The 25,261-nt window shown below is 43.0% G+C and overlaps 1 long non-coding RNA gene across 2 annotated transcripts in view; it reads right to left on the reverse strand.

The window, feature by feature from the left end:
* The window catches only part of LOC146821429 (uncharacterized), a 40,112-nt gene extending 16,207 nt beyond the window's left edge, over positions 1 to 23,905 (reverse strand). Inside the window, exons 1-2 of one of the 2 annotated variants that reach the window (XR_014963171.1) lie at positions 23,701 to 23,890; positions 11,515 to 11,784 (exon numbers count right to left, since the gene is read on the reverse strand). This is a non-coding gene — a long non-coding RNA (uncharacterized LOC146821429). Of the gene's footprint in view, positions 1 to 9,181; positions 11,785 to 23,700 lie in introns of those variants that run through there. The other variant, XR_014963170.1, reaches the window with a different exon arrangement.
* Between the last annotated feature and the right edge of the window lie 1,356 nt (positions 23,906 to 25,261).

The raw sequence follows: 25,261 nt of genomic DNA on the forward strand, positions 1-25,261 counted from the left end.
AATGCCAGAAACCGGTCCTAGGAAGCTTGTTTCCGGTCCAGGAAAGGCATGGCTTGGCAGTTGTGGCCTGACTGTTCCCATGAGGCACAGGGTCAGACTGATTTGCATATGGCCATGTCTGAACTGGGGTGGCAGAGTGGGCTAAAGAACGGTGATGGATCAAACCCAGATCTGTTGACTGGGTGTGAGTGTTTGATAGGTTCTGATGCTCCGTCCATCGCCACCCCCTTTTGTACCTCCAGGTTGAGAATGACAGAGTCAGTACAAGCAGGTCACGTGTGTAGGGAAGTTCGAGACAGCCAATAAAAAAAGAGGTTCCTCTACTTAAATGGAAGTTACAGGAGGGGAAGTTGTCAATTTATACGAATGGAAGGACACACCCCGAGGCGAACCGCTGCCGAATAGTAGGTAAGAAATGCATCCACGAGTGTTAGCGTAGAAATGCGGGAGACATGAGGTCTGTTTAGTTGGTTTAGTTTATTTTATTGTTGGCGTATGCGAAGGGATACTTTCATAAATAGAGTCAGCGGTTTTAATTTCACGCAAGGTCCCACCGCTCCACAAACAGGTATATTGGGAAAGGGGTGGTCCATTAAACAGAGTTGCTTGCCTTAAACATTTGGTTTTTCATCTCTCTGCCCTTGTGAACCCAGATAGATTAAAAGGGCTTTTTTAGAGATAAGAGAAACATTTTTTATAAAAAAAAGAGAGTGAGTTGTAGAACAAAATAGACCACATGCTTGGTTATCCCAATGTATTTCCCGCTTTGTATTTTTAGCAACGCGGAACAAGAGGACTGTTTGCCTTTTGACCCTTGGGGTAGGATTCAAAAATTCAAAAAGAAATTGTGATAAGGATGAGACAAACAGGAGTCCCACATTCAAGGGCCATATAATAACCAGGTATGCTAATATAATAGAAGTTGAGTGCGCAAACATAAAGTTTAAGAAATAGAAAGGAATTCATGTAACAAGCGTTTTTAAACATTTCTGTTGTAGGAGCATCAGAATTACCCCGTAAACATAGACCTAAATATACAAATCACATCCAAAGATCTTAATGTGGTACATCTAATCCCATGAGACTGCAAAAGATATAAAAAACAATAAAAAACAAAACGAGGTAGGAACCCAGTTTGTATGGTTTTACTTTTAGAGTGGAAGGGATAAAATGAGCCCACTGAACTTTTGCCTCCTGAGTGACAATATAGACATAAAAATCGTATGGATCAAGATCTGGTTTAAAATTGTTCACTGATAGTGAGGAGTGGTAGGTTTGAGTGCCCCACTATGAGACGGTAAAGGAATTTATATAACAGTGCAGTGATACGTTCTGGGAAGAATACTCTTGCATGTATTGTGGTTACTAAATTTCATGTAATGAAATGTATGTTTATGAATTTAAATATGAATAAGACATCGGGTATATGTATGATAGGCTGAGGGTAGACATGTTTTTATCTATAATAAAATCGCTTATACAGGTTCATTAAATAGATTGAGAGTATGATTTGTTAACCCCAATGAGTTGTGATAGAAGAAAAGCAACTAGGTTTGAAAATGCTGTCAAAAGGGTAACACCCATTAGTTAGGAACAACATGTATAAGTAATGTTGTAACAAGTGAGATATTGATTAGAAAAAAACAAATGTCAATTTATGTTTGTTCTATGCAGGACACTATAAAGAATCAAGAGGGAGAAAAAATAACACTGTCTTGACAAAGATGGAGAAATTATAAAAAACCATCGAGACGCGTTGACGCAAATTTGGTGGACATAATCCTTGAGTGGATTCAGTTCTGTATTAGCAAGAGTACAAACGCAACCAGGCTGAGTCCTAAAATTAGTTGCCTAGGATATGTCATTGAAATGACAAAGTGTATTGTCTAAAGAACTCTTTCTCTTTTCCCCCTTTCTCTTTATGTATAATTGTGTAATTTGATTGTTGTCTCGTATGCCGTGGGGAATTTGGTATAAACTGTATTTATGAAATATAGGTATAGGAATTGTAAGAGAAGTTGTTATGTGAATGTTTTTAAACTACTACGAATGAGGAATCACTTTTAATGTAATTAATTTATTTTTAATAAAACATGTTTTGTAAATATAGAGGTGTATAATTGTTAATTTTAGTTTGTGTTAGCAATACGGTGCAGTGCATTAGGACCAATATTAGTGGGGGTGCTGAAAGATAATAGATAGACTCTAATCTTCTATTGGTGGAGATAGCATTGCATACTTTTGCTGGGTGGCAATTTATTTAATTTGTGAAGTGTACCCTATTCCCTTGGTCAGAACAAGGGGTCTCTCTCTATTGTTTAAATCCGCATCAATGATGACAACCTCCTCAGCCCAGAAATCTGGCTTCTACTCCTCAAAGCTTTCTCCAACCATCGGTGGCGGCGGCTTCAATGCAACTTCGTCTACCACACCCCGATGACAACAACTTCTCCTCAGACCAACCTGCTACCTTACCCCACTAAACTCTAACTTCTCCTGGACCTTTCTTCAAAATTTCTTCTAAATCTGTAGGTAAACTGAAACCAATCCCAATCCACCAAGGAATCCGACCAATGCTCCATTATGGTCGGCCTTAACTTTTGACTTTGCCCTGCCACCAGATACCCGTGGTTGCCGCTTTGATGTTTTAGTCATTAGATTTCACTAAAACATTTACAAATCATTACTCCAGTTCTTCTGGATTTAATTTATGTTTTAGTATTATTTTATTTATTAAAATTGATCCTATTTTTCTAAATTAAGTTGGGATTTTGTCATTAAGTTAAGTCTGGCTGCTTTTGTGCCAAGCTACTAAAGGATTAAGCATAGGTTAAATTAGTGACTTTTGTAGTTCACCATGACATTGATTACAGTTGTTGCTTGAGTGGGTATTCCATCCCCCTCAACCAATAATCCAATTTTCTACAGAAATGGAAGTTATTAGGGACTTGTTTATTCTGGGAACTTGTAGCAGCAGGAGTAAGACACAGTTTTGTGTATATATTCAGTCTTCTGCACAGGAAATGTAAAGATTCTAAATATGTCTTCTCAAGCAACATGTCTCCCGCTTCTGGCACATTCGCTAAGCTAGGTGAACATTCCAATTCTTCATTAAAACTCTGCAATATTCACAGGCAGCTGTTAGGGAAAGAAGGCATAAAGAAGTGTGGGTTGAAACTGCAATGAGGCTTGCCTCAAGTACTAGCTATCAATCTCATGGGTAGATAGTGACCAGCTAGGTGTCAATCAAAATGCAACATTTTTAGTAGTGTACATCGACTCATTAACTTTTTTAAAAAAAATTTTTTAGGGAAAATAAAGATTTTGTTCAAGTCAGGAGTCCACTATCACATTTCAGTTCACACTTAGTAGCAAATCTTGCACCTTGAACATTTAAAAAGTTTCATGATTTTGTATACAAAAAGTCTGATACAAAGGAGACAGCCTCTTTCAGTACCCTTTTCAGTAGCTCATCTTAACCATGTATTAATACTATCTTTCGTAAGTATATCTGAGTTATATATTATTCCTACAATTTTTTGCTACTGTCACCTTTTGGCTTTACTTGAAGTGTGCTATGTTTTCTGCTTGCTCATATACCATTTTTGGGGGGTATATTTTAATTTATTTATTGCCAACAAAGGAACACAGTGACTAAGCTGGCGCCAGATACTGGCCCCTGAATGTGCCGAACTCTGGGGGAGGAGGTAAAGTGGCACCAGACACGAGCTGTAGATGGGGGCTCCCCTGTTTGATACGGGCGGGGAGCCGGGAGGGCTCTGGGTCCTATGGGGTCAGCACACGCCTCACCGTGTTTAATGATCAGTTGATTGTTGCACTAATTTGGATGGGAGCTAGTTCGATTGTATCTGTCCTGGGGAGTGGGAGTTGGGGAGTTCAAGGGGTTGACGGGGTTCCTATAGGTGTCAGGCATGCCGCTGGGAGGTATCAGGATGTGGAGACGCTGAAGAAAGTACTATGGGATCCACCGTAGGTATTAAATATATGACCTGGAACGTCAGGGGGATGCACACTATGACACTTCGCCATAAGATACCCGCTTACCTTGTAAGAAGAGGGGTGCAGATCACACTATTACAGGAGACGCATCTCACAAAACAAGAGGGGTTGGCTCTACAATGTAGATGGCGGGGGCAGGTGTTCTGCACAGCTTATTCGGCCTTTGCAAGGGGCACATTGATTTGGTTTGTGCAGTGGTCCCATTTCAGAGCACTGGACAGCTGGTTGACCTGGACGGAAGGTACGTGGTGGTTGCAGGGTGCCTTGACGGTAGGGACATTGTGTTGGGCAGAATCTATGCCCCCAACATAGATCAAGCCGCATTTCTTGCACATCTCTCAGGGCAGCTGGCGACCATGCTGACAGAGTCGGTATTACTTGGGGGAGACTTCAACTGTACTGCGGACGTTGACCTGGACCGTTCGCATCCTCCTCTTGCAGATGCCCCAGCGACCAGGCTGGCAGCGGCAAGAAGGGCATGGCAGCAGCAGTGGGGATTGACAGACACTTGGAGAGCTTCTCATCCAGGGGATAAGGACTACTCTTATTTCTTTTTGTTGAATGACTTACATGTTCACCTAGATTCGATCCGCTGCTCGCCAGATGTACATGGGGAATTGTCCACAGTGAATACTTAACTAGAACGATATTGGATCACAATCCGCTGTTGGTGTCGCTGAATTGGCTGTGGGGTCGCCCCGCTATTCCTACTTGAAGAGTAAGGCCGGAGGCATTGGAAGACCCAGTGTTCTGGGACACAATAGGTGCAGTGACAGAGGATTATTGGAGGGTCAACACTGGGTCAGCGGCGAGTCCACTCATAGAATGGGACGCCTTTAAGGCGGTGGTCAGAGGGCGCTGCATTGGGGAGGTGGTGGGAGTGCGGAGGGTGCTGTTGCAGGATGTCCAAAGTGCAGAGCATAACCTTACAGATGTAGAGAAAGAGAGACCGGAACAACCTGATAAGCAGGACGATATTCTTGCGGCTCGCGTGGCCCTAGTGGTACAAATAGAACGAGTGCGATGCTTTGACTATAAGGCCTACACTGCTCGGGCACATGCCGACCGAGACAAATCTGGAGCGCTACTGGTGTGGCTGGCCAATTCAGCAAGGAGAGGGACGTCGATATTGGAGTTGTGGGACCACGGAGGTGACGCAGTGTATACTCAGTGTGCCATTAATGAGCAATTTCTGCAGTACTACACAGGGCCCTATCAGAGTAAGCTTGCCCCAGGGCTCCCCGGTGATGGGGATTTCCTGACCGATATGGAACTCCCCAGTATTGAGGAGGAGGTGGGGGAGGAAAAAAAAAGGAATACAGCATAAATGACAATTACAAAATCATTCTATCAATACATTTAATGGGAGCCAAAAAGAGAAAGAGAAAGAAAAAATTAATTCCAACCTATTTACCTACAATAACAAGTGGCATAGGAATGGGCTAGGCTACTTTGAGTGCGCCATCTGTCCACACCTTCAAGGAAGACCACATCTTCCTTCCACGTCTACTCGCCGCCTCCTCTCACAATCCAATAGAGCACCTCAAAGTTACACATATTAAACAGTCAGGCAAACCACTGTTGTACTGTGGGTGGTTCACTATCTTTTCATATAGTCGCAATCAGCAAGGACGCCACTACAATCGATACATACATAAACTAGACCTCCCCAACAGTCCCAGAAAATGATGAACCTATCCCAAAAATCATTAGTGTAGGACTGATACGAAATCTCACTCCTAAAATCTTATCTTACCAATCTTCAATGCCCTCCTTTAGAACCTGCAAATTTGGGCTGCTATAAAACATATGCACCAGATCGGCAGAGATACCCCCACATTGGGTACATTTATCATCCTTCCTTTTCCTCGAGCTAAACAATTTGGCTGGTGTATAATATAAATTAAAGATAGTTTTAAAATGCTGAGTTTTCAATGCTGCTGTTAATAATACTTTCTTTGCCACCTCAATTGATGCCCAAACGTCTACATCTGGTATCCCCAATCGTGCCCCCCACTTCTCTTCCTGCAAGTCCATATCATCCACTGCCCTGTCATTCAGCTCTCCATGCAGCTGCCCAATCCTACCACCCTTATATTAAATTAAATCCAGAAGGGGAATTTGCTCCCCTGAAAAGTCATCCTCTTTATACAAACCGTCCCTTAACTGTAAATATGTGAAAAACAATTGGCCAGGTAATCAGAAACCTTGCTGTAATTCTGAAAAAGAGCACAAACGGTCCTGGCTAAAGGGATCCCCAAATGGGTTATCCCTCCAGTTTCCCATTGCTTACAAATCCCATCCTGGAATACCGATGGGAACACAGGAGAGTGCCATAGCAGGGAATAATAATTATACTTCTAGATTCCCATTACTTTTTTGCACTCTGTCACTCACTGACCCCACTTCACTGCTCATCTTTGAAAACACCTCAGCTCCTCCCTGTAGGGGATTTGTAGCCCACACCATGGACCTTTCAGTTCTGGTATGAAGAGGGAACCACATGATGAAGCATGTCACATTCAGGTGAGTGAGGGTTCTTGTTCTAAAAGGATTTCTTCCCTGGCAGATCCATCACAAATACATTATTTAATATACAGGACCCTATTTGGATGTATGAGATTTGCCGTTCCTCATTCACTTTAAGACCAGGCGTACATGTTGTGAGTTTTACACAGGTTGAATCTTAATCACCTTCCAGTTCACCTTGTGTTTGTACTTAGCAGCTGCATGGATGCAAATACCAAGACATTTATATTTATTCTAGTACTTCATCATTCTCTCATAATAATTGGTTGAGTATGTGAAGCAGATGTGAAGCAGATTTACCGATAAAATGCTTTGTTCCATTTCAAGTAATGTACTAGCTAAGATATTATTGCTTTCAAGGGGTTGGCATAGGTAAACTATACATATGGCTATTTTAATTGTGAAACCAAAAAAAATCAAAATAGGTTATGCAGGCCAAGCAGCCGCACTCACATGCTATGCTCTCAACGTAAAATAGAAACAAAAGTGTGAATGAAATGTGGGCAAATCAGTCATCGGTCAGAGGCATCCTGTGAGTGAAGTCTGGCAAATAATCATTGACAATTAAAGGTCGATATTCAGTTGTTTTTCTTACACATACCATGTATTACTGAAAAAGCCTTTAGGACTTTCAGAAGTATCGTGATCTGATCATTGACATCAGCTCTAGGATATTCGATTAGGTTAAACATGTTTTAATACAGTTACAGAAAACAATTTTTCTAAATATTTTGTTTTTTTTAATAGAATAGTTATTCAGTCAAAATGCTACTGATATGCAAGATCCTTGTTAGGGCATTCCTTGCCTGGGAGCTCACCAATGCTCCAGTTGAGATTGGTGTAAACTAATAAGCCATGCATTCGGTTGCAGAGCAGTGCACCATAAGCAGACTGTGGAAATGTAGGAAGATTTCTGGTTTATTTCATTAATATCAATGGCAAGATAGCTTCGATAAGCGATGGCGATTACTAAAGACTGTCCAAGATGATTCAATAGACATCAACACCACAAAAGGTAATCAGAGGGAATTCTATATTTAGTTTTAAAGTCCATGAACATGACACATGCTTTATGCTAAGCAAGTGACATGAAACCCAACTGTCAAGCCCTCTTTGCAAGCAGCGCTCATTCAAATTAAGTTATACTTTCCCTAGCCACATGCAGCTATTATCAAATTGTTCTCGTGATAAAGAGGTCTTGGGGCAATGGACTTAAGGTGCAGCTACAAAGATGTAGATACATTAGCATGCCCTTCATTGCCAGGGTGGGTATTCACGACTCAACTCCAAATGGATTCTGAGAGTACCCATGTGGAAAAACTGTTTTCCCTGAATCATGCCCTCATCATGATGCGTATTACCCATCCCAAATGGAAGGGGACCAGTGACGTAACACAGGCCTCCACAGCCCCCACGGGGCCCTTGATGTACCTTGCAGGGGAGCCCCTCAAGTTTCACTATGCCACTGATGGTGCCCCGAGGTTAGCGGGGCGGTTAGTCCATACTGAGACACAGCCACTCCAGTTATGGCTTTCAGAACCTCCATAATGGTTGACAAGGCCACCTGCACAGAGCTACTATAGAGGAGGGCCCATCTGTCACTCGGTCTGTTTGCTGCTCACTCTACTACAGTATCAAGAAAAGTCAATGAGTGTGCAGCAAATAGAACCTTTAAATCGGGTTGCACATATGACACCCCCGTTTGGATGTGCACATGTCCATGCAGGGGTTGTGCAGCACTTTTCACGATCTGGTTCTAGTTTGGTTGAAATGAGTGAGTGTTTGTTAGTAATTTTGAAATTCAATGATATCAACTTAATTCATTTTTCCACAATTATTACTAAATGAAACAGTGATCTGTGTAAGGATGGATGTACAGAAGATCACATTGACTCTTTTACGGTTTACGCCAGTGGCTCTGCTCATCGGGTGGTAGTGGAATCAGCACTTACAAATCTAGTTTGAATTGTTGCTTTAATATTAGTTAGACATCTAACTAGATGTATATCTCTGTCCTGAGACGATTGCACGAAGGAGAGATAGATAAAAGTCAGGGGGCACACTTCCCTGAAATCAAAGCTCCTCTAAATAGTCCCTTGATCTAATTTGAGACATTCATTAAAAGTGACCACTGAAAAACCCTTAGAGAGATCTATGCCGCTTTTATTTAAGAAAAAAAGATGGTGGAACGTCTGATCCCGATTAACTACTCTATTTTTTCAACAGTAAATCTTTACCAAACTTAAGAGCGATTGCGCTATAGACTTGAAATGAGCTACAACACGTTTTTTTGCAGAGACTCTACTAAATGCAGTCTTTGTAATGCACTACAAAGTTTAGAGCAGGAACAACGGAAATAAAGTTTTGGAACTTCACCCTGCTGTGGATTTAAGCTGAATTGTTTAAGCTTATCCTTCATTAAATTGCTGCCAATCCTGAAATAAACAAAGTGATTCCATTTTGCTACTACTTTGATAGTCAGAAAAGAGAACTACTGGGCAAAGTTCCCCAGTGTAACTTACACGTGCCGGAAATGGGTAAAATGAAGACAGCGAAAGAAGAAAGTGCCACAGAGCCTTTTGTGACTTACCAAATTCGAAGAGAGATTTCTTGAAAACAGCTTTCAGACGTGTTTGGAATTCGTAAAATTTAGAGCCAGATTTATTAACATTGTACGCCAGTGAAAATTCACCAAAAGTCATGTAAACCGGTGCGAAGTGTGTATTTGGGGTTTACTTTCCAGTGTAAAAAGTGCTTTGGGCTGCAAATTGACCACAAATTATCACAAAGTAGTACAAGGTGCTTTTTGTCTCTGGGGTGTCCCATGGGCGGTACTTGGGTGTTCCCATACTACCTTCATGGTTTCTGACAAAGTCATATCTACTAACCAAATAATTACCCTTCCTTGAGCAGGCGCAAAGTAGGTGAAAAGATTTATTTTCTCCTAACATTTCCCAGTTTGTATGTGTGCTGCACTGTACAGTGCACATACAAAGTTGGAAAAGTTTTAAAGTTAGTTTAAGAATAGCTTTTTTTACTGGAAGGCTAACCTTGCAGTACAAAACCTATGACTCCTATGACCTATGATTCAAATGATGCCATTGGATACACCATCAGTGGTGTCATCAATGATGTAATTACATGTCACGAGTCATGTAATATTTGATGTCATAAGCAGTTCATGTTGGGGTTGCAGGTTATAGTTAACTCAGTAAACTATAACTGGTGAATTTTCTTTTTAAAAAAAATCATATTTTAACTGACATTTTTAATATAATATAACTTTAACTGTTTTTCTTTTAGTAAACCTCCAAGCTGTTTTTAACATAAAGTAATGTCTTTGAAGTTTATCAGGGCATCAGGAGAGTGAATGTGACATGACACCATTACACAATTGTGTTATCATCTACCATTGATAACCTTGTGTTTCATGAGGAAAATAAAGGCAAAGAGTAGTCTAAACACCCCCAGCAGCCCAAACATGTGGCTGCTAATTATGTGGCCAGAGACATTAATACCTTAATTGAAGAAGTGGAGAGTATACTGAAGACTAGTGCCCTAGTAATGAGAGCTCAACCAAAAGGGGAAGATGGCTTAAATATTTAAGGAGAGCTCAACCAAAAGAGGAAGATGGCTGAAATATTTAAGTAGAGGCCAAAGGTACCTAAGGAAGCCACTCATCCCACCAATCTAAGGAGCAAGTAACTATTCCTGAATTGAATTGCTACCCTACCTCTGATAGCACTAGGTCTGTACAAGTAATATGGAATATAGAGTGCTAAAACACGTATGAAGCTTTGCAGCTAGATCAGTCTCCATCTAGCCAACCTCAAAATCACTTGTTGAGCACCCCTACTGATGTTCCAGTGTGCTGCTCTGATCCCTCAACCCTTGTAGAAACAGTTAGATTCATCAAGGCTTTGGCGGAAAAGATAAGCAACTTGAAGCAAACAATCCTAGGCATGCTGGTACCCTAGCTAAACTATCTGGTGGTTGCTCATGTAATTCCTTCTCAATGATCATTGGAGATCAAAGGTTTATCAGCCCGCTATGGCCCGAGGCTCCAACAAACCTGAAGTTGATCCTCAAGAGTATTCTCGCATCCTAGCTAAAGGGGTCATGAGAGGGTGCAGGAACTATAATGGTCTGGGTTACCAGTACATTAACAACCCTGGTGCACATCTGCCTCAATACAGAGTACATTTAAGGCTCATTGCATCGCTGTTAATGAAGTTATAGCCTTCTCTTTGCCTCCAGGTCTACTGAAGCCATCAGGCATATCTTTTATGAGTCCTTAGTTTAATTTCTCTATGCCCCCAAAGCAGATTCTCATACCAGTGCCTCTAGTATTTGACACAAGCGGGACAAACTGTGTATATGTCAAAGTGTCCCTAAGTACTGACTGGTTCTACCGAAGGAAGGCAGTAATTGAAAAATAAGGTTTTGCATTGGAATAGAAATGTCATACATTGCCATTTGATTTTTCTATTCAGCTATTGTGCATTAATGGTGGCCAATAGGATTCAATCATGCAGAAGCTTCCACTCGTAAAAAGGCAGAGGGTTTGATTTTGTTAGATGAGCACGCCTCCCCACATTACAAGTCTGAAATTCGCTTTATGCTGAGGCACCCCAGTGATAGTAAGGAGGGTTTTGGGCACTTCCCAGTTGGGTGTGGAGAAGGTCTAAGGGCTGTGGTTCACCCAATGAATAGCCATATGACTGTAGTAGATTGACTGTATAATATTCCTTTTTTCCCCAATGTCTGAGAAAGTCCCAACCAACTTTATTCTTGACATATATTGGCTCAATTAGGGAGGTGGGTTGATTATCTGCACTGACATGGAAGGGAATTTCTATAACATACACGACCTTGGGGGAAAATAAATAAGCCCACGAAATTGTCTTGAGTATGTTGGATACCCACATGAGCCTAAATTCAAATTCACGGCATTTGGCAACCAACCTAACACTAGTGAATTGTTCAGAAAAATCCTTTATCCTAAGCATATATCCAATAAGGTTCAAGTGTCTGTAAGTTTATAGTCCTTGAGACTAGTAGCTTTAATTCCAAGTTTCCAATTTCTTAGTTCAGTAAGAATCCAACCAGTTATACATCATTGTACTTCAGAATTTGTAATCAGAGCCTGATAAACACTTGAGTCTATCCAAATGTAACTGATGTAGCCGACACATGTTTCATCCTGGGGTTAATCTTCCACTGACTTCCTCTGGGCTGCAACAAAAACAAAGGGAAAACCAATAACTATCAAACCCATTGAGGTTTCCCATAGTTAGTCTTATATCAGAAGTAAAAACCGAAAAGAGAAAGCCACTGTAACCTTAGATATTGAAGGTGAGGAAAAGAGGAAAGGGACAAAAAACATAACCGCACAATAACAACCAAAAAACAGTTATTAAAGACTAAAGTGATATTGCAGTAGTTAGCAGTAGCAGCATCATTTGTGACATGTCAATCAACATATTAAGTGTTCCATATGTTCAACTGGTCTTTTTTTACAACAAATATCTAAGTGCAGATAGGCCATGTTGGTGAGAAATATTTGTATATAATGAAACCACCACCATGGTCACAAAAGTCATATTTGAATCCCATGTTAAATCATTCAGGATGTTCAATATGTGTTTAGTGTCCCTAATGTGTGATGGAAGGTTAACGACAAAAGTCTGCAAAAAAGTGTCTACAAATTCGAAGAGTCCCTTAGTTGGGCCACCAATCCCTAAAATAATCGGTATTCCCGGAGGTGAGTCGAAATACTTATGGATCTTGGGGAGTGCCTACATGCATGGGAATCTGGGTTTGTCCACCAATAGGTACAATTATTCATCCTCATTCAATAGACCTTTGTCCAACAATTGTTTAAGGCTTGTTTTAATGTTCCTTGCTATATCAAATGTAGGATTACGATGCAGTTTTTTATACCATACAGTATTGTTAAGTTGCGACAGGATCTCATCATCGTACATGTTCTTATCCATAACAACCATATTTCCACCTTTTCTGCTTCCCTGATGATAATACTATCATCCATGAGTAATTCCTTCATTGCTTAATGTTCTTTAAATGTTAGATTATTAGCATAGGTCACATGACCAGTCTGAATTATTTTCTTTTCCCACTTATCTATCTCAGTGTTTATTATCGTGTGGAATAAATCAATGTTATACCCACAGGTCAATTGTGCGGTCCATTTTGACTTAACCTTCAAACCACTGTCTTCACTGAGATTTGTGCATCATTCCAAATCATTCAGTACACTTTGCACCGTTACTGGGTGTTGTTCATTTTCAGTGAGTGAAAGTAGATTTGTTACATTATGAAAATCCTGAATCGATAGGTCACCTTTTACCGCTTTCAATGCAGTAGTTTTAGTAGGCTTAGGGTTGGTTGCAAAAAACTTTTTTTATTTCAGCTGTCTAATACATTTATAAACATCACTTCTGATATCAGTGCTGCCACACATCATCGTAGGGAAGAAATACATACCTTTCTGTAATACAGAGACCATATCCTCAGTTAATTCCTTACTAGACAGATTAATTACATGTACATCTCTGATAGAATATTCCTCTACTGTTTGTTTTTGTTCCATGATCGGGTGTGCATTCTCACTCTTTCTCTTGTTTTTTCCTCTACCCCTCTTCCCTCTCTTTGTTTTCCTATATTGTCTGTCTTCTGTCTGGAGATTTCTTTTTCAAGTATCTCCACATCCTGTGCTGCCTGAACTACTTTCCTGTCCACATTTTCAATTCGTATATTAATTAGTCTCATAGAGTTGCCACTAAGTTCCTTTTCCCAGAGTAACAACAATTCTTCTTCAAGGTCATCGTATGTGGGGAATATTTGGGCACAGAGTCCCCATGGAATTCTATTTAGCTTTAAATACTGCTTTAAAGTTGCCCCATCCCACCATTTTGATATCTCAAATTGTTTAAGACTCTCAAGTTTTATAAATGTAGCCTTTTAGCCCTCATTATGTCTAGAACTTCCTTGGGCTACAGCTTTGCTAAGCGGCACACTGCAGGTAAGCTATTGAACAGATCCTCTGCAATTTAATCACTATTCTGTCTAGAACTCATTTTGATTAAATGTATGTTTTCAAGTTATATACGATCTGCAGCATAACCCAAATAGATTATTAATAGGATGAGCGTGGCAAGATCAAATTCTGCACAATATCACTTAACAGATTAACATACCATTAATTCTCACAGTGCTCAGAAGGATGAAGAAAAAAACAGCCACCCCACGTTTCAAAATTTGTAGACTAAAAGTCCCAAATGTCATTAACACAAAAAGCCTTTATCCTGATCATATATTCAATAAGATTCAGGAGTCCGTAAGTGTATAGTCTTCGAGACTTCTTCTTTTAATTCCAAGTGTCCATTTTCTTACTTCAGAAAGAATCCAAACAGTTATACATCATTGTACTTCAGAATTTATAATCAGAGCCCGAAGCACACTGGAGTCTATCCAAATGTAACTGATGTAGCCAACATGTGTTTCGTCTCTGTGTTAATTTCCCACTGACTTCTTGAGGGCTACAACAAGAACAAAGGGAACCCATAACTATCTACCCCATTAAGGTTTCCGATAGTTAATCTTATGTCAGAAGTAAAAACCGAAAAGAGAAAGCCACAGTGATCTTCAATATTGAAGGTAAGGTAAAGAGGAAAGGGACGAGCAAACAAAAACCGCAAAATAACAAAAAATAATTAAAGAGTAAAGTGATAGTGCAGTAGTAAGCAGTAGTAGCTCCAATCCAAAGGGACTGTGAGGTAAAGTCAGGTGGTGTAAGATCAAAATTCACCACCAAGGTATAATATATGTGTAAATAAACCCACCTAAATCAAATCAAGGTACTGTCAGTATTCTCGACAACAATGCAGGGAATGGTTCCTGCTAGCCAGGGACACCAAGACTTGGAGAGCCTTAGTGAGTTTTTAAATAGACTTATTTGCTTAATGTTGTTGTTCAGTATCAAAGGTGACCGTGCTGTACTTTGGTTTTGAGCTTACTTGAACAATGAGCTCATGTTTAGATTTGCTTGCATTACTTTTCTTTAGATATAGGTGGTTACGGAACTGACTCACAATTAAGATTTTGGGTTATCCTTGCTTATATGTGCATTTTATTTTGCGATAATTTGATGCATTAATTCTTGCTGTCTTGCACTGTTGGAATCTCATGCACGATTGGACCCTATGCAGATTAATCTACTTACAACCTGCAGATTTTACAGGTTGGTACTATGGCGCTGATTTTTACAGATTACAATATAAATTGTCTATCGGTGAGGGCTAAATTGAAAATAGAGGTATGATTTATTGAGACTAGTAATAACTTAGCATTCATTTAATCTGTCTTCTATTATTTGAACAATGGTATGTTTTGATGAATAGGTATTAGAAGAACATATATAACTCCCTATTGTTGACGAGAATACTGACACTACCTTGTTTTTATTTTGGTGAGTTTATTTACTCTTAGATTATAACTTGGTGGTGAATTTTGATCTTACAACTCCTGACTTTACCTCGCCGACCCTCTGATTTCCCACACACTTTGGCATGATCACAGAGATGATACAAATGGATAGGCTTTGGATTGAAGCTACTACTGCTAACTACTGCACTATCACTTTACTCTTTATTGTGTTATTTTGTGGTTTTAGTTTTTTTGTCCCTTTCCTCATTTCTTTGAATATGACAAGTTACAATGCATACTAATACCATGCGTGTAATTACAACGAGGGTATTACTACGCGTAGTCTTTCACCACGACCTACCATTACAACACATACTTTTGTCACGAATATGCCTTTACCACTCATGCTATTACAACACAAAGGCATGCACGGTAAAGGTATACTCTTGGTAAAAGTATCTAAGATAAGTTACACTACCCTGCCCGACCCTATACCCTAATTTAGTACCCTGCATGACCCCCAGAGCCCCAAAGCTTTCCCTACCATAAACCCTAAATCACTACCCCTGCATGACCCCCAACCCCCAATCTTTTCGCTACCCTAAAACACTACCCCTGCACAACCCTCCCCCTAACCCCCAATTCTCTACCTACCCTAAAACACTACCCTAAATGGCCCCCGACCTGACCCTAAACCCTAAAGCGCTACCCTGCATGACTCTCCCCCGACCCCCAGTCCTCTCCTTACACTAAAACACTACCCTGCCTGACACCCCTACCCTACTCTAAACCCTAATACACTACCCTGCACGACCCTCCCCAGTCCTCTCCCTACCATAAAACACTACCCTGCATGACCCGCCGGCCCTACCCTAAGCCCTAAAGCACTATGCCCTGCACAACCCTCCCCTTGACCCCAGTCCTCTCCCTACCCTAAAACAATACCCTGCATGACCCCAACCCTACCATAAACCCTAAAACACTACCCTGCACAACACCCATGACCCCCATTCCTCTCCCTACCCTAAAACACTACCCTGCATGACCCTCCCCCTGACCTCAGTCCTCTCCCTACCCTAAAACACTACCCTGCACGACACCCCGTGACCCGCAGTCCTCTCCCTACCCTAAAACACTACCCTGCATGACCCTCTCCCTGACCCCAGTCCTCTCTTTATCCTAAAACACTACCCTGCACTACCCCCGACCCTACCCTAAACCATAAAACAGTACCCTGCAAAACACACACCCCACTCGACCCCCTTCTACCCTAAAAAAGTAACCTTCACCCCATGCCCAATCCCCATTACCTCTCTCTCCTCGTGGTTCCTCTGTCTCCTCCCTGGTTCCCTTTGGTCGTCTGAGGGGTAGTGCGCGTTGTTGTGAGGAAACGGAAGAGCCTATGTTTCCTCACAACAATTTGGATCGCCTATATTTTTTTACAAGGTATATGCTTTTACCACACATACCTTTACAATGAAATTTGTTGTAAAGGCATGTGTGGTAAAAGCACATGCATTGTAAGAAAATGCGTAGTACTGACTATGCGTTGTTACAATGGATGGGTGGTAAATATCTAAGATCACGGTAGTTTTCTCTTCTCAGTTTTTACTGCTGCCATAAGACCAACAATGGGAAACCTTAGTGGTGTAGATAGTTATGGGTTCCCTTTGTTCTTGTTGTAGCCCCGAGGAAGTAGGTGGGATATTAACACAGAGACGAAACACGTGTTGGCTACATCAATTACATTTGGATAGGTTCCAGTGTGCATTGGTCTCTGATTATAAATTCTGAAGTACAATGATGCATAACTGGTTGGATTCTTGCTGAACTAAGAAAATGGACACTTGGAATTGAAGGGAGAAGTCTCAAAGACTATACACTTATGGACTCTTGAATCTTATTGGATATATGGTCAGGATAAAGGCTTCTTGTGTTAATGATATTTGGTCTTTTAGTCTACAAATTTTGAAAAGTGGGTGGACGTTTTTTCTTTATCCTTCTGAGCACTGGGAGAATTAATGCTATAATAATCCGTTAAACAATCTTGTGCAGAATTTGACCTTGTCATGCTCACCTTGCTAGTGAATTGTAACCCAGTCGGGATCAGAACTAAATTAGCTGATGAGGACTGGAGAAGATTTATTGTTACATTTCATATTTGCTTTTCTCAATAAACCTGAGAAGTCAACACTGTTTACAAGCAGGGCTATACAGTGTACAGCAGTGAGGTTTTAGCATCTAAAGCTAGTAGGACATCTGGAGGGCTAACTATATGGATCAAAACAGTAGTCAGCTGTATAGTCAAGAAAATTGATACTGATTAACTGGATGTACCTGTCCTTAGGCTGATTCTGAAGCTAGGGACCCCCTATCCTGGTAAACATCTACAATAGGTTTCCCCTCACAACATGACTTCCCAAACTTTAAAAACCCTTAATACACACCTAAATAACATCGGGCTAGGCACCCCATGAGGATCCCGGGAGACTTTAACACCTGTTTTGAGCCCTATCCATCAATATGGAGTTGAGGGCGAGTGTTGGGGAAATCCAACTCTATCTAATCCGAGGAGAACTATTATAAGGAGTACATCTGCTTTACAGATACTAGAAATCATTGTGTCCCGTGGCCTAAGAGCATGCACTGGCTGCTTCATCTCGGACCTCGGAGCCAAATCAACACTTGAGAGGGGTAATTTCAAAAGCAACATTGATTATATATCGATCGATGTTAGACTTTGGCATGAAATGGCCGATATGGGGGTCATTGTGCAACAGGAAAGCAACCACCATCCACTCATTCTCAAACTAAAGGGGTCCCACATTAGGGATATGGTATGCCTAAAGACACACACCTTATTATAAGTTTTGTCTAACAACAGACGTAATGTGAGATGGGGGCATAGCCAATACTTTAAATGTCTTAGAAGAGATTTATAGAGCTCTTAGAGTAGCCCAAAATGCACTTGAGGACCAGGACTATACATTTTTTCAGGCCATTGGTTGTCCATGCAGTGTCATTCTTAAGATTGAAAGAACTTTTTCTGAAATACATTAAAAACAGTAATATCCCCCCTGAAATGCATAAATGGTCCAACCACCACTGGAGAGAGGCTTAAACGGATCTTGTTAAAACCATAAAGAGCAAGGTGAGGCCTGACCTCATCATTCGCAGACAAAAATATACTAACGTTATCAAATCCAGCAAGTCCCAGTGAGAAGGAAAGCTATGGGAGGACCTTCTGGAAGCAACAAAAGGAAAAGACAGCAGAGGGCTTTGGCATTTGGTTGAATTTCACAGCTCTTTATGTAGATTTTACACATGGGGACGTCAAGGATATCCTTATGTCCCCACTTGTCCCAACATGTGAAAAAGGAGATCCAGAGATATTCAAGTTGAAAGACACCCATAATGCCATACAGGCTCAAAAAGTGCGGAAAGCGTCTGGCCTTGGCAAGATCCCCTCTGATCTGTATTGTTCCGAACCTTTGATGTGGGAACCATATAGAAACAACATGTCCTATTCCATAGCTGCAAGAGCCCTAATTCCCAATTCTTGCAAAAGGGTTGAAATTATACCAATTTTTAAGAAAGGTGCTACACAAGTCCCTGCCAACTACAGGCCTATAAGTCTTAATTATTACAATCAGGAGATCTACAGCAAGCAACACCTCACAAAACTTTGGGAGTGGATACCCTCACCAAAATGGAAGATCTTCACTTAGTGTGATTCCAGTGGTTACAGAGGTATTCATTTACTAATCATTTACTATTAAAATATAGTATTTATTTAGTATGCATGAAGACTATGTAGTATGCCCACAAGCCGAAATATGCAAATGAGGGAATACTAGTTCTACTCAACTACCCTTCAAATACATGATGAACACTTCAATTGATCGCTAAAAGAAGACTAGTAGTATTCTAGAAGAATAGTATTTGAAGCTTAGTAGTATTCTGTTAGGGTTTATTTGCAGCTCTTGTGCTATTTCAAGAGCAAAATGAAGGCTAGTCTCATTGATTGTGACCACTGTTTGAAGACTAGTGGTATTCTTTGTGAGCAATATCTGAATACTAACAGCAATGATTGTGAAGGTGGGGTTCGGGGGGGTGCGGGTTTAGCGGGGTTCTAGCGCGGGGAGGGGGGTTTGTGGGGGGGTGGGGTTCGCGGGGGTGGGGTTCACACGGGGGGGGTGGGGTTCGCGGGGGTGGGGTTCGCGGGGGGGTGGGCTTCACGCGGGGGGGTGGGCTTCGCATGGGGGGTGTGGTTCGCGCAGGGGGGGTGTGGTTCGCGCAGGGGGGGTGTGGTTCGCGCAGGGGGGGTGTGGTTCGCGCAGGGGGGGTGTGGTTCACACGGGGGGGTGGGGTTCGTGCAGGGGGGGTTGGGGGGTTTGTACAGGGGGGGGTAGAGGGGGGGAGGGGTTTGCCCGGGGTTCGCACGGGGGGCGGGTGGGGTTTGCGCGGGGGGGTGGGGTTCTCACGGGGGGGTTCGCGCTGGGGGTGGGGTTCGCACGGGGTGTGTGGTTTGCACGTGGGGGGGGTGGGGTTCGCACGGGGGGGGGTGGGGTTCGCACGGGGGGTGGGGTTCGCGGGGGGGGTGGGGTTCGCAGGGGGGGGGGGTTCGCGGGGGGGGGGGTTCGCGGGGGGTGGGGTTCGCGGGGGGGGTGGGGTTCGCGGGGGGGGTGGGGTTCGCGGGGGGGGTGGGGTTCGCGGGGGGGGTGGGGTTCGCGGGGGGGGTGGGGTTCGCGGGGGTGGGGTTCGCGGGGGGTGGGGTTCGCGGGGGGTGGGGTTCGCGGGGGGTGGGGTTCAGGCGGGGTGGTGGGGTTCAGGCGGGGTTCAGGCGGGGGGGTTCGCCCAGGGTTCGTGCGGGGTTCACGCGGGGGTTCACGTGCGTGGGGGGGTGGGGTTCACGTGCGTGGGGGGTGGGGTTCACGTGCGCGGGGGGTGGGGTTCACGTGCGCGGGGGGTGGGGTTCACGTGCGCGGGGGGTGGGGTTCACACGTGGTGGGGTTCGCACCTGGGGGTGGGGTTCACGCGTGGGGGGGTGGGGTTCACACACGGGGGTGGGGTTCGCGGGGGGTGGGGTTCGCGGGGGGTGGGGTTCGCGGGGGGTGGGGTTCGCGGGGGGTGGGGTTCGCGGGGGGTGGGGTTCGCGGGGGGTGGGGTTCGCGCGCGGGGGGTGGGGTTCGCGCGCGGGGGGTGGGGTTCGCGCGCGGGGGGTGGGGTTCGCGCGCGGGGGGTGGGGTTCGCGCGCGGGGGGTGGGGTTCGCGCGCGGGGGGTGGGCGGGGGGTGGTTGGGCACATGAAGTGTGTTAAATTTGGGCTTTTAATGTTGAACAACAGTGGCAAAAATTACGCTGAAAAAAATAAAATACCAATAAACAAAAAATGTATTGTGTTAAACTTCCCATCTAAGAAGGAAGGCTCCCCTGGGGAGATTAGAAACCTCAGTTCATTTTGGCAACAACGTGATCTCTTAGGAAAACCTGCTCTTTGGTCTAATGATCACTATACTTAGAAACTCTAAATACATTGGATAATGTCTGTTTTGGTAGATTTGTTTTTCTCAGTTATGTATTTCACTTTTTTGCCCCAGACTTCCTATTCCGCAGTGCTTAATTTGTACCGGTAGTTGCTGGTGGTGGCCACTGGCAGTTATTTTTGGAGACTGTGACACATTTTTCATCATTAGCCTTTGCTTCAGTGCAAATGAGAGAAAAGCAGAAGAAGACAGGAAGGAAAAGAAAGATACAACAAGCATTTACAATGCAATCGGTCTCGCCTTTGGGACCTTATATGTATTTAGCTATGCAGAACATTAGCCTGAGTGCTGAAACATCTACTATTCTTTAACATGGAGGGAAAGTAAGCACCAACCTGCGTGACACGCCAGGAATGGGAACACATGGAGAGAAATATTGTCTATCATCTGGAAATTGTATTGTCCAAAGCTCTGTTTTAATATAAAATCAGGGCCTTTGGTGGTCATATCACTGAAAATACAAGATTTGAAAAATATTATTGTCTCCGCGTGCTCATGGAAGACAATTTCTATGGTTTGGAATCTAGAGAATGCTAAAGTGATTCTGGTATTTTACTAACCTCTGCTGGTCGTTTTCTATTAAGACAGTTAGATAGAGGCAGTTGAACAGAAAAAAAAGTCCCTAAGCAGAAGCAGACAAGTCCTAGGGCTGATCTCCAGAGCCCACAAAGTACATACACATATAAGTATATACTAAAGTATATACAAGAGGTCTCAAATGCTCGACCTAAAAACAGTGACAAAGAGAAATTTGCAATGTAAAAGAACCTGCAAAAAGTGAGATTCAGAGGCAGGAAGTGTAGGATATTGGGAGGAAAAGCTTGGGGGTGAAAACAGTAGTAGGAAAGCCTTAGTTTTTGGCATAGAAACTTTGGGCCCTTGCATTTATTATTTTGTATTCCTGGAAATGTGCTTTTTTGCACGTTTACGTTATACGTATAGAGGACGTGGTTATGAACAATAGTGGACGTTGAATACTAGTGAGAACCTAACATGAGCAACATCCGAGAGTATAGTGCTGTGATATATCGAAGTTGGGGTAATTGGTTTCCTTCTTGGTGGCGATAACAATTCTTTCCATATATTGCTTTTTTAGTGCAATTGGAAATGGCCTAGAAGCACGCAAGCCACAACTTATCTCCAGACACAGCAGCCCATGACGGGAGATACATCATGCAATTAACTTTCATGTTAGACAGGAGATATGAAAAGCTTAGGTTTTTGTTTGGTACACTTGTTGGTTATGCAAGCATGTGTCGTTTTATGCGTGTGTGTGTTTTGTAAAAGAGTTAAAGCCTACGAAAATGCATACGTTTACATGTTGCATGTAGATAGATATATGTAGTGTGCACTGGACCACTGCACTCTCTAATCAGGGCTGGAACTTGTGAGCTGCGGGGTACAATAGGTTTCTGCACTAAAAACATCAACACAAATACATCCACACCCAGAGGAGTGCATGCATCTCTCTGCAGCAAGCGCATCAAGGCTCTTGTGCACAGGCTTTCTCCTTGGAATGTTTTTTTAATAAAGTTTTGCCAAAAACATTTAAAGATTGCCACCTGTGACTTCAAACACATGCAGCGGTGACCGTCTTAGAATACTTTTTGTAAAAACTATTTAAAAAACTGTGCAAAGATGTCTACTATACATTTTTATGTGGGCCGCTATCTTGAAATGTTTAGAAAAGTAATTCCAAGGTGGAAATTGCTCACAGTGTCTGTTTTAAATGCACTGGATGGAGCAGGAAGGGCTTGATTACTGAAAAACAAATCGAGGATAAATTGAGCAATCGGGCCGCTATCTTAAAATGTTTAGAAAAGTAATTCCAAGGTGGAAATTGCTCACAGTGTCTGTTCTAAATGCACTGGATGGAGCAGGAAGGGCTTGATTACTGAAAAACAAATCGAGGATAAATTGAGCAATCAGTCCCTAGGACTGTAAGGGGCTACATTTACCACCTTAGCCGTTATGGGGACTATGTTTCTGCTAATGTGCACATTGAGTACAGGCAGAATACTGTCGCCCACAGTCAGGGGAGTATTATATTTGGGGATGTGGATCATCCCAAGTGTGAAGTAATGTAAGGGGGAGTGACTCTGCTAGACCCCATCATGTATGATCCACATGGTAGCGGTCATGACGTGTTTGTGGAAGGTAATAAAAGGCCCGGGGCCCAGACCTTGTGGTCATAGAGAATCACTGTAACCTGGTGTCCTTGAGTCTTCAATCCTGCGCAGGGCCTAACACACGACAGGCTTCCACATACACAACAGATTGGCGACATGTGGCAGTCCATTACCCGCCTGTGCACCACTTGCCCACCTTGCTGGCCATTACTGGCTGTGTGGGGAGTCCCATGCTGATGGTGGTACAATCTACCCTCTAATCTGCCCCTGCGGAGCCTCTCCTGAAGCTCCTAGCATTTTGGCTTCTGTGGTCACGTGGCTGCTCGCACTGCATCTGAAAGCATTTTATGAAGATGCACACCTGTGCTCAGCAGATGACACACAGCTCTGCAACCAGTGCATTACCCACCTGAAACGCTTTACCATACCATGTGCAGTGTTGGTCTTGGACAGAAAACCTGGCTGGACACCTAATTAAAAGTGTCTGCTTTTAGTAAATCAAATAGCTTAAAATGTGTCTGACGTGTGAAAATCGGACAGTTTTGAACTTGTAAGGACACGCTGAATCGGTGTTTTGCAAGGTATGGTAACTGCATGCATGCATTTGTCCTTGCTGTTACATCACGGAAATCAACTATAAACATAGTACTAAGAGCACATAGAGACGGAATACGGACGCTCTGTTTTGGGGGGAATAAATCTCATGCACACAACAGCTCAACTGTAAGGCGTGGAGTTGGAGTCCGATCCGGCCGACCCCCGCACGCTTCTTGAGTTCTCCGGATCATTTCCCATTCCATCGGACAGGAGGTCACATCCGAGGCGAGTTGCGAACGCCCCCCCCACTGGGATACAAGCACCACCTCTCCCAAACAAAGCAGTACATTAGCGCCGAATATAAAGAGTGGCGCGTTCCCACCTTTAAAACAAAGGATGGCGTGAAAACACGAAAGTACGAGAAGAGGAGGAAAAACATAAACCCATCGCACACGCTGCCTCTTCTCCCTGCCCCAAAACCAAAATACTAACGAAACAAAGGAAATCTCTCTTCTTTCCCTCTCCAGTCTCCCCGAATCTGGACGAAGAAGGACTTTCTCTGCTCCCAGTCGGCTCCTGCAGCCTGCACCTCAACTTCCGCTTCCGTGCTATGCAGAGGAGGCTACTGTGTGATTCAGGAAATAGAGGAAGGACTAGAAAACCGTATCAAGTCATCAAGCACTGGCAATGACAACCAATGTCCTTACTTCCCTATACAATGTAAAGGTAGGCGAGCATACAAATTTATAGCAAGACCTGAGCTACGAGTTGGCTCAGGCTGTAAAAGCCGGTGGATGAGCACAATTTGAAAATAGTGGTAGCACAAATGATTATTTATGAATTGTATGGTAGAAAAGGGGTGAGAATGAGATGTTCATGGAATGTTTCATACATAATGTGCACACCGATGCCACAAATGCAGTGATGTGCGCCTACTCCTGCGACCTTGCTGGTAGATAGGGATTGAGGTTTGAAACAGTGACAGGCAAATGCAAGGGGGTGGGCGTTTCTTACACTCACAACCCTGCCAAGTATCGTGCATCAAGCGTGAGACTGACGCATTTCAGTGCGGTGATTCGCATCACCGCACTGAAATGCATTGTCACACATTTTTAGAGTCCCAGCTGTGACAGGAGAGCTGCTATTTAGCAGCTTGTCTGACTGCCAAAGCTCTTAGCTTGGGGGTTGCTGGCTCAACTCATGGCAGGCAACAATGTTTTACCCGCCACCGGCAATAACTAACGTCAGGTCACGAGTCTGTCAATGGAGTTCTCAGCCGTAAAAGTAAGTAAAGTCTCCCGCTTTGTTTCTTCTCCCCTGGCTTCCAACAGCATCTCCGTGAATGAACTCTGTAGATCTCCGTGAATAAACAATGTAAGCATTGCGGCAGACCCAGCCCTCAATGCTTAATTATTACACATATCAAGCCAACCGCCTGTGAGTGTACCTTTAAGGTCTTTTAACATTCTGGACCGGCAGGCTGTTTGGCCAGGGGGCCGGCGCCTTTATTTGTCTGGCCTCAGGTTGATAATCCTGCTGCGCAGTGTTGACGCATTATGTCTTGAGCAGACAGTGTTTTTGCAGTGCTATTGTGATGAGGTAATGTGCGCTCACGGACAATTCCATTGCAGCTCATTTAAATGTTTGAGCTGCTTTGCTGGACTGACAACAAAGAAGCCGCTCCTGTTCCCCAGCTTCATATCATAAGCAGGAGTCCTCATAGCTTTCTTCAAGTGTCACACTGACTGAACTCCTTTCCGTGCCCTCGAAGCCAGTAAACAGTTTGGTACATAATTACAGAGAAGAGTGGTGCATGCTCGCCCCCTTCCAAAACAGGACGTACTAGATGGAGCAACACATCCTTGACTGAACAATAAGCATGTCAAAACAAGCCTCGAGAAGGATAAAGCTGCTGTACAAAATGACAATTAAAATAATACAAGCACAAGCAATGACCACAGGCCTGCTTTTTTAAGCAACACAGTTTTCATTGATTGGCGAGTTTGTCCATGTGAGTGTCAATGTTTGTGCATCTGCATAGATGTATGTATAG

Source organism: Triturus cristatus, chromosome 6 (assembly GCF_964204655.1).
Source record: "Triturus cristatus chromosome 6, aTriCri1.1, whole genome shotgun sequence".
NCBI classification, from domain to species: Eukaryota; Metazoa; Chordata; class Amphibia; order Caudata; family Salamandridae; genus Triturus; species Triturus cristatus.